Source organism: Pleurodeles waltl, chromosome 12, assembly GCF_031143425.1.
Source record: "Pleurodeles waltl isolate 20211129_DDA chromosome 12, aPleWal1.hap1.20221129, whole genome shotgun sequence".
Lineage (NCBI taxonomy): Eukaryota > Metazoa > Chordata > Amphibia > Caudata > Salamandridae > Pleurodeles > Pleurodeles waltl.
In genome coordinates, this window is record NC_090451.1 from 304,654,018 (window position 1) to 304,669,018 (window position 15,001).

A 15,001-nucleotide genomic window follows, 5' to 3' on the forward strand; every position below is an offset into this window, starting at 1 on the left:
TGCTATCTGGTGAATTGCTCTCTAAGGTCCCAGTTGCATAACATTTCCCTCTTACATGTTGGTAAAGGTATCCATAGGTCCTGCTCTCATGCATTAATCAGATTTGTTGTCAATGTTTAATGGTGCCTTAATTGTATATACTTTGATTGGTCCTCATTCTGTCAATTGTTAGTGAATAAAAAAGAAGTCAAGCTAATCCTAGTAATACAATATATTTAATTTTGTGTTTGCATGTAGCTTATTTGACCTTGGTTTACAGTGTTGTGAGGAGGCACGGGCAGAAGGATGATGGAGGCAATGAAATGAGGACTAGTTCCGCTGATGGAGCCTTTGCATTCTAAGTGAACTAATACTTTGAAACAAATACACAAAAGGAGAGCACTGGGAGTGTTGCTAGCCCACACCGCCTCCCTAAAGAAATCTATATAATCACTAAAGGTGTTGGGTAGTAGGGAACCGAAAGTAAGACTGGGTCAGTCTTAAATCGGTGTTGGTTAGGTGGCTTTTGATCCTAACGCGGGGGAATCATTGTTGGAGAATATCCAGACAGGGGGGGTGCTGTGTAGTCCCACAGGGGAAGGGGGAGTCTCCCTTACGGACTAGGTGGTCTCACACACATAATAGTGTCATGCTTCATCATATGACCACCTAGCCCCACCCAAGCAAGATGATACTGCTTGGGCGGACTCAACCTCTTGGTTAAAAGAACCGGAGGGAGTACTGAAAATAAACTTACTGGATAGTTACTTAGATCCAGCTGAGGTGAGTAATAAAATTACCAAGCATGTCACTGATAGTTGCTGCTAGTTTTAATATAGGTGCATGCTGGTAAGACTAAAAGCAAGGGGAAAAGGCTCGTTGGAGAGTAATGTCTCCTGGAGTCTAAAATAAAAAATGGATGACCAACATGTTTCTGCCCTCACTAGGTGCTGGTAGGTCAGGGGCCTTCGTCAGGGTCGGAGCACACGCTATAAGTGGGGTGCTCAAACGGGTAGTTCACGGCCTGGCTCCAGCATGTAGGTACCCCCCATGGTATTCCCTTTGGAGTGAGTGTGACTAAAAGGGAAAACCCCTCCCCGGCATTAGCCAGACCAGAGGCAAATCGCCCCCTACCCCTTGACCTACCCCACCGTGAACTACCCGTTCAGGTAGGCCATTCATTATCCACTTTGAGCACCCCACTTATTGCGTGTGCTCCGACCCTGACGAATGCCCCTGACCTACCAGCACCTAGTGAGGGCAGAAACATGTTGGTCATCCATTTTTTATTTTAGACTCCAGGAGACATTACTCTCCAACGAGCCTTTTCCCCTTGCTTTTAGTCTTACCAGCATGCACCTATATTAAAACTAGCAGCAACTATCAGTGACATGCTTGGTAATTTTATTACTCACCTCAGCTGGATCTAAGTAACTATCCAGTAAGTTTAATTTCAGTACTCCCTCCGGTTCTTTTAACCAAGAGGTTGAGTCCGCCCAAGCAGTATCATCTTGCTTGGGTGGGGCTAGGTGGTCATATGATGAAGCATGACACTATTATGTGTGTGAGACCACCTAGTCCGTAAGGGAGACTCCCCCTTCCCCTGTGGGACTACACAGCACCCCCCCTGTCTGGATATTCTCCAACAATGATTCCCCCGCGTTAGGATCAAAAGCCACCTAACCAACACCGATTTAAGACTGACCCAGTCTTACTTTCGGTTCCCTACTACCCCACACCTTTAGTGATTATATAGAACTAATACTTTGACCATAACTTTTTGGTGGATATTTTAGTGATGAGCATTCCAAGGGTTGAGCCCTTAGAAAGGATAGTATTCCCCAAAAATGTTTATACTAGGCAATGTGAAGCGATCATTTGTTCTGGGCACCCATTTTCTGAATGGCAGCTTTATCTGTGGCTTTCCAGTTTGAGGCTGTACAGATTTGTTTGTAAATGGCAAAGAACTAGGTTTATATTTGGGAACCAGCCACTGGAGCAATGGCAGTGTGGGGTGATATGTTAGGTCTGTTACATTTCCAAAATAAGGCAAAATGCACAATTGTGTACATTTTGGTAGCTTGTCTGACTGATACCTTGATAGTGAAGCCATAGTAGAGCCCACTGCATAGGTTGTGTGGTATTTGAATAATATGAGGCATGATGCTATGTAGATCCTTATCAACACTTCAGGTCTCCACAACGTCAGAGGCAGGTGTGATATCTAGTTGCTGAATTATATACTCTTAGACCATCTCTGCATTTGCAGTCAATTTGAACTTTTGTTTTTACCACACTCTTGTGGATAGTTGTTGAAAAACAGTGACCCTATCTGTGCCAAATAAAAAGTAACCAAACCATAACCAGGACCTGATAATACCTTTATATATTTGTTGTCATCAGTGACTTCTTAGTACATATTTTTCATTCTCACAGACAGATTAAGCTGTCTGTAGCGAAGACTTGTTATGAATGACACAATAAAGCGGCCAAGGAGCAGCCCCTTATTCATGATTGGGTGATTTGCCTATCTGTCCTACTTCCCCGATCATAATTTGATGGCTGTCCCACCTATTCTTGTGTTTGACCCCCCAAAGAGCAGTTCTGGCTCAGTGTATTTTGATTGATTGGCATGTATCCTTCCACTGCTGATGTAACGCCTTAAGTCCATTGCATGGATGGGCCATTTTCTCTCCATCTCTGCTCCCCCTGCTCTCACCTAGCTATCTTTATTAAAACCACCTTCGTGCAGACGCTTTCTCCCACTGCCTCCTTGCTCTTTCAACGTCATCAGCTCTGAATGGATTTTTAACTTTTCTAAGATGTCCCCACGGGCACATTCAGTAGTTACGTGCAATCTTGTTTAATGTATTTAAGGAAAACCAATAAAAATATGCCCACCACGGATGAACATGCATCCACAGCAGCCATTTTTGAATGCCTTTTCTAAAACTTTAAGAATAGTCATTCATGGATCACCGCTGTTAATACATGTACTTATGCTGCTGCCACATTAGATTGGGGTTTCCTTAAGTTTAGCAAAATAGAATCAAAGATGGTTATTGTGGATGCGCATGCGCATACACAGCAGCCACAAATTAATGTGATCATCTACGGTGGCTATCTTAGAGTGGTTTTCTCAATACTATAAGAAACGTTATTCAAAGATGGCCAACACGGATTCACGCACATCTGTGGTGGACAGTTGTTAACACATTTATTTTTAAGGATTAAGAAAATCCATTGAGATGGCTGCTTCGGATGTTTGCACATTCTATCTATAAGGGAAACAGTGGATTTACCAATAGGTTTTGCTAGTGAGACCCATGGGCTTTGCCAGTGCTTGTTTACTTTTGTTGAGATAATTTTATTACATTGAAACACTATCGGCAAGTATTGAAACTTCCTGCACTTAGGACCAGTAAAGAATTGTTCTTTTATTTAAGCACTGTTGTAGTTTTGAGGCTCATTTAAAAGTGTCCTCATCTTGAATGTGTACTTAACAACCACCTTTCATTATCACACTTAATGGCTGAATCCAGGACCGGCTGATTGAGAACATGCATAATACGATGTATTCCCAGCAAAGAGGCAAGCCCACAAAACCTTTTTGTTCCTCTCTAGAAAGCCTTGTGGAGTTAGTTGTGAAATTATGGGCTTTTTGCAAGGAAAAAACATGGAGCTAGATCCCTTCAATCCAGCATGATATCCTGTTTTTGAATTCTGAGATAAAAAAGTCACCAAGTCCATAGACTTCCTGAGCAAGATGAAGAGTTTCTCTAGCAAGAGGGTGCTGCTTAATTGTATACTTCATAATATTTTAAATATGTAAGTTTACCCAGGTATGGATCTGTTTGCAACCAGGGAGAACACCAAGTATATTCCGTTGGCTATGAATTTGACCAATTCTTGAATCTTTGCAATAGTTTGACAGAGAACTAAGGTCTATGATTATATTTCCTCCAGTGTCAGAAAGAAATGAGATTGCAGAACCTCCGTGACTTTAATCACACAAAATTGGTCCTTTCAAAGTCCGGTATATTTTGTGCATAAATCTGAAAATAGGGATGGACCTCATTACCACGTCAAATCTGGGCTTGTTTGAATAAAATGCTGAACTGCAGGTAGCATAACTATGCTCCGTTTTAACATTAAGCTGCCCAGTAGCAGCTCTTGTGACTGTAGATTTTGTTCTCTGATTACTATCATGGTATCCACAAGAGAGTTTGTAGTGAATACACTACAGCAAAAAACTTGATCATTTATAGTGCTGGCACTGTTTTTACCTAGCCGAAAGGCAAATGTTATTAGTGAGGACATTTTTACTTTTAGTGCTATGAGCCAGTAATTTCTAAGTATCTTGGTGAGATTTGGTAAACCAATTTCGGAGTCGTATCATGAAAAGGTGTGTCATTCAGCCCAGAATCATGGAAGCATTATTAATACGTCTCCATCTTGAGACTTGGTGTCTCCGCTGCATGCTGGTTGTGCTCTAGAGATTTCTAACATGCTTTTGGCACCCACATTCAAACTCTTTGTCTCAGGATTGCTTGTTTCAATGTATGGACTTAAATAAAGCAGATGCTATCTTTCAGTGTGTGGTCTGGTTTTATGAAACGCAGGAGTTTGAAGGTTTAGATGTTTCTTTGACAGTTTTCTGCATTTTAAAGAGCCAACATCTGGTGTGAAAATGTGTTTAAAGTTTTAAGTAGAATAGGTTTTCTTTTTGTTATCTGGACATCTCTGTTTATCCTGGATTCAGTTTTCTTCTGGCATTGCCCACAACTAGTTCAGTTATCCTGTAGGGGCCATATTGTTACTTTATGTCACATTGTTACTATGTGTTGATATGAAATCTCCAGATAATAATAAAAATAATAATAGTAATAACTTGTTTTTATATACAGAAGTTTAGACTTTCTCTAGGCACTCTAAGTAGCAGGTGCCACTGTTACACAATGACACTCAAATTAACAACCTCAGAAGGAAGAAAGTCTGAATTTGTCTTTCAGGAACTTGACATCTTGTTTTGCAGAGCACACTAAACACCAAACCAGAAGTCAACGAGAATGCTTAACTCGCTGAACTGTTTTGTCAGCTTTGGAGAAGCTCTTTACATTTTTATTTTCTCTGATTAATCTTTTAAAACATTTATGGAAAGTTTCTTCTCAACAATGAAGAAGCCTTAGTTTAACTTAATTTATTAGCTTGAGTAGAGCGAGGAGAACCTGGGTTTAGATCCTTACATCAAATCAGAAAAGAAAACCGATTCCTTAAAGTCTAGACACTCCTATAAGATATGATTTTTACTCTCTGTGATGGGCAAGGTGAATGAAAGGAAAGGTTGTTTCTTGAGGGGGACCTTATAAGCAAAAACAAAGGTGTGTCTTGGAATTGATCAGTGTGAGAATTAAACTATAGTAGAACATGGTTCCTTATACAGACTTAAGAATTACACTCTCCTTTAACAAAGAATTGAGAAGAAAACTGATCTTAAGAATAGTCACATTTTACATGCTTCGAGATCTTTTAAAGAATTTCTTGTAATTTCTCTGCTATGTTCCCCGTCTGTTTTAGTTGTCTCCAACCATTGATCACTGTCTGTGGTGAAAAGGGAAGAGAAGACAGAGAGACAGAGCAAAAGGTGAAAAATAGGAATAGGAAAGGGTATACATGAGAGACCAGGAGGAGAGATGGACTGGACAAGGCAGACCGAGACAATGGAGGAAATAGGCAAAGGAAAAATGGAGACAGTGACTGATAAGATAAAAAGATGAGAGGAAGAGAAAGGGAGTAGAGGAGTGAAACAGTTCAAGAGAGAGCAATGGGGAAATCAGAAATTAATTTGAGGGGAAGTGGTAGGAGCAGGTAGATGAGGGGAGCATGTGGAGACAAAGGGTGGACAAAAGGAGAAGAAAGCAACAGATATTAGACTGACAAGAAAGACAAAGAAGGGAAACTGGAGACAGACAGGGATGTGTATATGCAAAGACTATAAAGAGGTAGGAGGCAGAGTTAAGCAAATGTTAAAGAGACTGGGCACCTAAACCCTACTTGTCCAGTTTTCTTCCCATTCCTTCCACTCACTGCCCTAATCCTGAATTACTCTGTTTCCTCCTACAATTGCTCTTGATTGCTACCTCCATCGCTGGCATCTCCACTGCATGGTCCATTTCCTCTTTCTTCCAATGTCAGCTTCCCCTCCTCAGCTAACCCCCTAACTTCAATCCATAGTGCTTAAGAGGAACACTGCTCCAGTTGCCCAGTGCTTCTGCCCTATGCCTCCCTTGTCCCAGAAACACAATACCTCTTAATCCCTGTCCCTCATGTACACCGTTAAGCTCTCCATGCAGACTCCAACATCATTTTCTGAGGCATCCAAAGCACACAAACCTTTCACCTTTTAAAAATAATGGTGCTGCCCAATACTCTTGTGCTCTGTCATCAGACGTTTCCTCTATGAAGCCCCATTAAGTTCCCTGTGCCCCATACAGGTGATCTGCCGCTACATCTGGCACTCTGTTTCCAGGGGGGCGAGATACTACAAGGGAACTTATTGTAGCCACCAGTAGGCCTCAACTGCCCTATGTGCTGAGGTTCCAGGTAATATCCACTGCCTGTCTTTGCCATCAAAGGGATGTCTACCAGTCCTGAGAAGACAGTCTATGGGCTTGTTCCTTCTGGTGACCTACTTTGAAACACACCCTCAGCTGGCTCTCAAGATCTACCACTGTTCACAGCCACCTGCAATCCGACATAGTCCTCCTATTCCTCACTCAGCCTGTCCAATCCCTTTGAGCCCCTAACCATCTTGTTGCTTCCACCTTGGCCCCAGAGCAGTACTAGGCCTTGGTGTGCCTCACATTGTATGGTTCCGCAACTTCATTAACATCCTCAGACACAGCAAAACCGTACACAATTCCCTCATTATTTCAAAGTAAAAAGATAATGCAACTGAGTGTCGTAAAGCACTGAATCAGTTTCTGTAATTCTGAAAATTGCCTTTGTATTAACTATTTTGAAAAGTATTATTTTCTTCAATAGGATTCTAAAACATTCTTTCAACTGCATATGACTGTCCTTTATTGGCATGGAAAGTGTCCTTCAGATATATGTACATAAATCCTCTGGCTTTAACATTTCAAACTCATTCTACCTGTATCCTCCCTGATGTTCTGCAAAGTGCCAGCTTCATCATTATGCAGGATCATTTATTGATATCACAACCTGTGCTGGAGATGACATCACAGCTTCAGGAACCCCTTGAATATACTGAGACGAATTCTTGCCCAGCTTCACAGAGCAGTTTCTGAGCAATAACTTGCTATACTCTTTTCTGAGGGACCAACTTTTAGCTTGACAGCTCTCTGAATTTCTGTAAATAGCCTCAATTACACTGGGCACAGATATTTCTTTTTATTGTCTGCTGAATAATAAAATTGAGGTGGGATCTAAATAACTATTTCTCTGGAAATGCTATGATTTAGCAACAATATTTATTTTTCTGGTTTGTTTCTTATTTGGGAGCTACAAAGCTAAGATTTGGTTTGCGTATCTTAGGCAGAGTGCCTCTGTCTGTAAAGTTTTTTTTGTTTTGAATATGGTTTCTCCCTAAGTAGAAGGTGGATGTACAGATGTGGTCCAGGGTTCGCAGTGTGTAAGGACTTAAATTGCACCTTACATATGAAGTCTATTAAGTTGGGTTGCTTTCTGTCAAGAGATTACATGGCTGATTAAGGTAGTCTGGACTGCTCATTTTAAGCCTGGCTTAACTTAATTAGGCTACGAATGGTCCCCTCCTGCTCATGTCAGAATAAAATGTAATCCTCAATCAATTACACCAAACCCTCTTATTCATGGTCAATCATTGATCAAAACATATACAGACCTCTACCATATAAGACTTGGAATCAGCTTTTTCAAACCTTGCTACTTTCCAAATGGGAGTGTGGCTTCCAGGAGGGCCAAGCACACATAGATCTGTCCAGCTCAGAATCCTCATCAAATATCCTTCAATAATCCTGCACACCTAGCCATAATCAGGTACTGGAATTAGTATGACAGAAAAGGGAAAGCGATCCTGTGTTTAACAAGACCTGTTTCTAAAAAAAAAAGCAGACTTCCTGTGTTGACAGATGACAGTGGAACCATTTCTCTCATGGGGAACTGGCATAGTGTTTTCAACATGGCAAGCTATCTGAGATTTGGGTTGAGACACTGAGTCTTTCTGTTGTTTTGCGCCACAAGAACATAGACTGCAGGCAGGGCTGGCAAAGAAGGTATTGGTGTTGTAGACTGAAGCTCTGCCCTGATACTGTTGCAAACTAAGCACCCTGGGCTTAGGGGGCACGGTTAGTATAGTGAACTTGTCAGGTAGGAGTGAATCTACATTGTGTCCAGGTGGGGTAACTGGGAGAGGGGGCAACCAGATGGAGGGCCTGATGAGGCTTGGGGATTGCCTTTGCTTGGCTTTTCTTTTCCTGCCTAGAATGGGGCATGAAGGTAATCCAGAGTTGCACCAGAGATGGGGACTGGCTGCTTGATGCCTTATGATTAACTATAATTGAGCTGTATGGCACTTCCATATTGAGGTGGGGGCTGGCTAGACTCCACCTCTGCTTCTATGGCTTTGGGTTTGAGACTCAAATAGCTGCAGTTCAGCCTACTACCCTCTCTTTGTGGTTCACTTATTTGCAACCTTCTGGGGAGCTTCTATGATCCCTAATTGAAATGGATCATTGTCAAAGAAAAGCCAGGCAGAGCTAGGCAACATAATAAAAAGGCACAATTGACTGTGAATGTGGGCATGGAAACATGGGTATGGAATTTAATAAAATATCTACTTGCCTGTGGGACAGGTTGCCTTATAAATCTGCTTGCCCTGGAAAAAATAAAAGCCACTCGTCCCTTTGGTGCCACGTTGGGCAGTGACAAATTATGGCAGCAATCTCATTATATACAAACTCTAATAATAGCCTCTCTGATTATGCCAGGACTCATAATATAGTAGTGTTTGAATACTAGTAAATTCCTTATTTTGCCACCTTTCTGCAGATCTACATACTGGGGCTGGAAGTAGCGGTGAACAATATTTCCAGGTTTGGAATGCCCTTCTGAGTCTCTGCAAACCTTCTAACTTGCATGATTTTAGGGGTTTTCACCAACTCTTCTCTAATCTTTTCCCATATAGAGGAAGGTTGGAAATCCTGACAATTATCTGCTCTATACAAGGGCATTTACGATAGAAGCACTTTTGTGACTTTCTTTAAGAATTGGGTCCCTGATTAGGTCTGGTGTTAACCAAGACCTTTTGTTTTTATTAAATTCTGTATCTATCTTTCTGTCAGCTGGCTTCACTGTGAGTGAGAGCATTCTGCTCTTTCACAAGAAGCATATCAGAACACAAAGTCGTTTTGTTCAATGCCAGGGACTACCTTGGCAATGTGTTTCTGGAGACCGGCATTTTTTGTTTCTTTTTGCCAGTGTTTGTTATCATGGTGAGGGCTCCACAGCTCCCACATTGATAACGTTTTACAAAAGCCATGTCAAAACAAGACACGCCTTAACAAAACCAAAAGGCTTACCTTCAGTGTCGGGCCTATTGGCTTTGCCAATGCTTATTTATTATCCTGTTTTTCATAATCCTTATTGAAACTGGTTACAATGATTTTACTTTATTAATATTTTTTGGAAATACTAGCATGCAGCAACACATTTTACTAGAAATGGTATCTAAAGTTTCACAGGCGTTTGTTTAGGAAAACATTGTTTTTGTGAACATTTTATTTATTCATTTTGAAAGCAAAGAATCATCAATTTTGCTTTCAAGGTTCTGCAAATATTTGCATCTAAACAGAGAGCATTCTGGGAGCGTTAAATGTAGGCTCACATTAGTAAACTTTGCAAACGAGCATACGCTTTTTTTATACTGGAGCCACTGTCAGTAGTGAAGTCCGAGCTTATAACATTTCCTTAGAATGCTCACTCTAATAATAAAGGCTTTTCATTAATGAACCATAAATACAAGTTCGAACAGCGTTAACAAGTGGATACAAATATTACCTTAACTGCCTAAAAATGCCCTTCCCTGATCCATAATGTGACACTGTAAACTGGCAGCCAAAGGGTTTGTGAGGGTGTGACCTACTTGTCCTGGTGGAAAAATAAATATGAAAACGTGTTATCCTTGACCTCAAACAATATGTCCTGGCCATCAGGCTATAGGAATGTGAGAAAGTCAGGGGGACTCAGATTGAGGAATATTGTAGTAGGACTGACCAACAGCCTTGGTCTTGATGGGAGCCATAATAAATGGTGTGCAACCATAGAAATAAACATGGACTCAGTGTCTATCAAAATGAAACTCCTCAGAGATGACCCCCACAAAGCTGTGGCCTTCACTAGGGCCACTGAAGAATCAGTCAAAACCTTAAGGATAATGGTCAACGTAACCAAAATGTGAACCTCTCTAGTTATCCGCCACAAGACAACACGTGCGTAAAGATGTGAAAGATAGAGCCTGCAAAAATAATAATGGATGTTTGGGCTTACCTAATCTTGCTGGGCCCCCATCGGGTGAGCTGTTTTTGAAAAAATGCATCCTTGAAACATTGCAAATAGCAAACCTGTCCAAGTTGTTCTTAGTTGAGAGGACACACTTGTCACTTTGTCCATCCTCCATGTTGACAGGTCCTTCCCTGGTGATTCTTGCCAGGATCTTGACTTTTTGGGGTTGAGATGGTACCCTTCAGCAAGTGAGATGCAATACCTCAGCACATTATCAGGGCATGAAGATAATGATGTTCTACAAGTATATGCAACAGGTTCAGAAACAGAGGAATCCCTTAAATCTTTAAAATGAAAGCTCGGAGATTGAGACATGAGATACTTTCTTTTCTTCCCCTCCATATCAAGGGTCCTTCAATTTAATAAACCACACTTCTTTGTTTTTCTTGGGACAGTGTTCTACTGGCTGAAGTGACTGGTGTGGAGTGAATGTTGGGGAGGTAAGGGGTGTGATTTTGGCTTCAAAGACGCAGTCAGAGGCCCTGAATGTCTGGGAGAACTATCCTACAGGAGAGGCCAATGGACCCAGTCTCCTCCAGTTTATCAGCAGACATCAGTTTACTTCAGCTGAAAGGAATCTATTTGACGGAAGATAGAAGACTAGAAGCAGTGCTGAGATGAATCCTTCGGCTCGGGCATTTAACGCGGGGAGCGGGCCTTTAATAGCCGGTAGAGCCCGCTACGGCGGGTTCTAAGGCTATATTAGAACATTGGAATGCTGGGGGCTCCATTGAAAACAATGGAGTGCTGCAGGCTTTTACTGGCCGGTAAAAGCCCGCAGCGCCAACATTCCAATGTTCGCTTTGTTCACAGCAACAGCTGTGAATAAAGCCTCACGGAGCCCGAGGGGATCTTAATTCCCTCGGGCTCCGTGAACATATTAAACCCCAACAGTATGTAATTACAAATTTGAAAATCATTTGAACAATGATAACGTGTTTACCTGTGTTATTTTTTCATTTTTTTTAAATGCATCCAATTTAGAATGAACCAGACATAGTGCTCTACATTTGACTGAACACACCTAACATAAGGTTTAAACTGAAAGAAACAAAGAGGGAATATGGTGTTCCAATGCTGTCTCTACAATAAGAGTGAAAAGTGGCCCTGCTGAGTCAGAATTCCAGGGCAGCTCGTCCTCATCATGGCCTGTCCAGTTTTTCGGCTCACTAAGCAATGACCCCTTGAGTATCGCAGTCAGCACCAAAGACTACTGTCTGAGGGGTTTCACATTTTGTCGTTATTCTAAGCTGTTATCTTGGTTTTTATTCTTCAGTGTGAAGCCATGATACTTATATCTCTCCTTTTAGTTGAAGTATTCCACCCCTTTCTTCTCTCACACTCTCCATGCCTGCTCTTTCTGACAGGTGCCCTTCTTGTGGGTGGGACATATTCTTGGAAGGATTTGTGTGATTCTGGAGTCTAAGTGGCAGAGACTGCGATCTCATGGCTTAGCTGGGGGGAATGTCAACACACCTACTTAGGCTACCTTTTCCAGTATGGTCAACAATCATGATCACTCCTTTTCTACCTTCAGTGTGACCAGATCTGACCATTCCCCTTGGAGCTTCAGGCCAACCTTAGAGTCTCCATTGATCCCTCTTGTGATCCAGAAACATGCCTCCCAGTCCAGACCTTCTGTAAGAAGACTGATCTCTAGATTTTCAGCTCAGATACAGTCATCATAGAAAGGAAGATTGATGGTCACAAAGGTAGACTAGGCTACTGTGTTGCACACCATACAATGACACGCCATCAGACTAGGAAGTTCTTTTTCTCAACCACCCAATATGCTTCCTTGATGATATACATGCCTTTTTCAGGTTAGCAGTAGAGCTGATTAAAAGCTTAGCAGCAATGCTATTACTTCATCATATGAACCTTCTGTAATATATGAGATAGTGTTTCCAAACTACTAGCAAGACTAGCTGATTAGTACCATGTTAGAGGCAGGTGGTTTGAAACCTAACATGTGTACATTCTCAACTCAGTTTTCAGTAGTACATGTTGAGAACTCTGAGTGAAATGCTCTTATTTCATGACGCATCTCTTCTGGAATCTGCAGCTGATTTGGCAGTAAAATAATGATACAATGCTTTAGACTCTTCTTCCACAGCACCATTTAAGACTTCTCGGGCGGCTATCACCTCAGACCTTAAGCTTCTTTATTGTTGTGCCTGGTAGGAGTCATTGCTGCTCTTGGCCTTCTACCTGTAGAAAAAATAATATTACCAAGCGATTTTGTAGGGGTGACCAAATCAGATCAGACCAATAGTACTAAAAAAGACACAGCAGGACTTTTTGATACAGGGCTACTTTCATTGACCATCTGTGTGTGGGTCATTATGGCATTTCTGATTCCACCATAACAGGCAATCTTAGATGTTCATTTATGCACCAGCCCCAAAGAGAAGAAACTTTTCTGTGGCATAAAAGGGCTTGTCCTACCAGAATGATTGGCAGAATGACACACTCTCAAAATGAAAATTGTAGTGCTTACAATGGAGTAAAGACGGCCTTGTGGCTAAATTAGTTCACTTGTTATCTAAGAGCAGTCTCACACCCAAGGGTCACAAGAATACATCTGTTCAATATAAGTGTCATTGTCTGGAGTTAACTGCTTGCCTGATCATCAGTGATCAGTGATCTCCTTCACAGATTCATGCATATATATTGTCCCAAATGCTTGACTACTCATTCAAACTATTATCTCTAACAGTAGATTGAAACGAACTGATCTTGATGGCAGGTGTGGCTCTTCGTCAATAAATATATTAAAAGCGTCTTCGAGGCTCTGGAGTTTCCTTGCAGATTTGGCAACTAGAGGTTTGATGCTGGCACTAGGAACCCACAAGAGTGGGGCTTTGGCAAGTGTCGGGTTTCACAGTTTACAGGCTGTACCACTTTACATTCAATGAACTTTACGCGACATTAAAGCGTATACACCATCAGTAAAAAGTTTAAGGTACTGTAATGCTTACGGGGAGAACAATTTATCCTTGTGGCAAGTCACTGACCGTTGTTGTGACAGTTGTTAATACGTTGCCTCGATCTAGCCTCATGCTCCCGAGCACGTATGCAGCATAGCCCAGATCGAGTAGTTTACAGCTTTCAGCATTTAGTAGCATGTGACGGATTAGGTCCTCTCTTTCAACAAGACCTATTCCTGTGAAAATAAAAGCGTGAGCACGCATGACAGCCATATTTCGGGATTTGAGACTTTACCAGTAATCGTCACGCCCTAGTTAATGCGCCGCTGCCATATTTGGAGTTAAGGAATCTACTGCCAATCGGCATGCCTTAGCATTTGTACCGCGAATCTGTGCAAATCAACCTCATTTTGTTTGTTTGTTTGTTTGTTTGTTTGAATTTGATGCCTGAGTTCTGTGAAAGGCCCACCTATTTGAAGTTTTTAATGTGGTGAAATTCATAAATGTTTCAATATAAAACAGAAGTGAGTGCACAATAAACTGTACACTCAATAGGGATAAATAAATTACCAATTAATTTGTAGCTATAAATGGCTACTACTAATATTTGGAACTGAGCACATCTGCAACCATTTCTGCCAGCAACTGGAGAACTTGTACTTAAATGGAATGAGTGGAAGGAATATTTCGAAAATTACATTTCCACATTTGAAGATGAAGAGGAACTTACTCCAGATAACATAAAGAAAATTTTATTACATAGTTTAGGACCGAGAGGATTGAAAATTTAGAACTGCATTCAGAAAAAAACAAGGCCAAACTGATGTGTATAAGGATGCTTTATAGGATTTAGATTTGTATTTCGATCACCCAGTCTGTATATCTGTTGATCGTCTTAAGTTATTTCAAAGAAAACAAGGAAAGGATGATTCCGTGGAACACTATGTGGCGGCACTAAAGAATTTAGCTCTAACATTCCAATTTTCATACCTTCACGATGAATGAATTTGTGACCACATTATCATGCATGCTTCAAATTCTAATATTCAGGATAAATTATGGCCTATGGGGGAAGCAACACTTCAAGAAGTAATTGAAGTTGTAAAGAAATCCAAATCAACAAGCAGATGTGCAAAAGCAGTTATTCCTGAAAGGAAGGAATTAAACACAGAGGAACATGATAGAAGCGTGGTGGCAAACATAAGTACAAAAAAAGTGAATAATACTCATCAGAACCAAAGAAACATCGTAAAGGAAAAGACATTAAAGTACAGATAACATTGAAGGGAATTTGCTTCAGGTGTGGTAACAAAGGGCACATGGCGAATGATAAAAAAAATGTCCGAGGAAGAATCACTGCTTCTTTGGCTGTGGATTTTTTTTTAAGTATGTAGGAAGAAAAGAGCCAGAAACGTAAACCTTCTTAAACAAGAGTCTTCAACAGATTCAGAAGAGGATGATCTGAACATGTATGTGTTATGTATAAATGATGATATATTGAATGTCTGAGGAAAACTAAAGAAAAA

The 15,001-nt window shown here is 41.1% G+C and overlaps 1 protein-coding gene across 4 annotated transcripts in view; it reads left to right on the top strand.

Moving 5' to 3' along the window:
- RPGRIP1L (RPGRIP1 like) overlaps positions 1 to 15,001 on the top strand; it is a 687,119-nt gene that overhangs the window by 66,826 nt on the left and 605,292 nt on the right. The gene's annotated exons all lie outside the window — the stretch shown is intronic.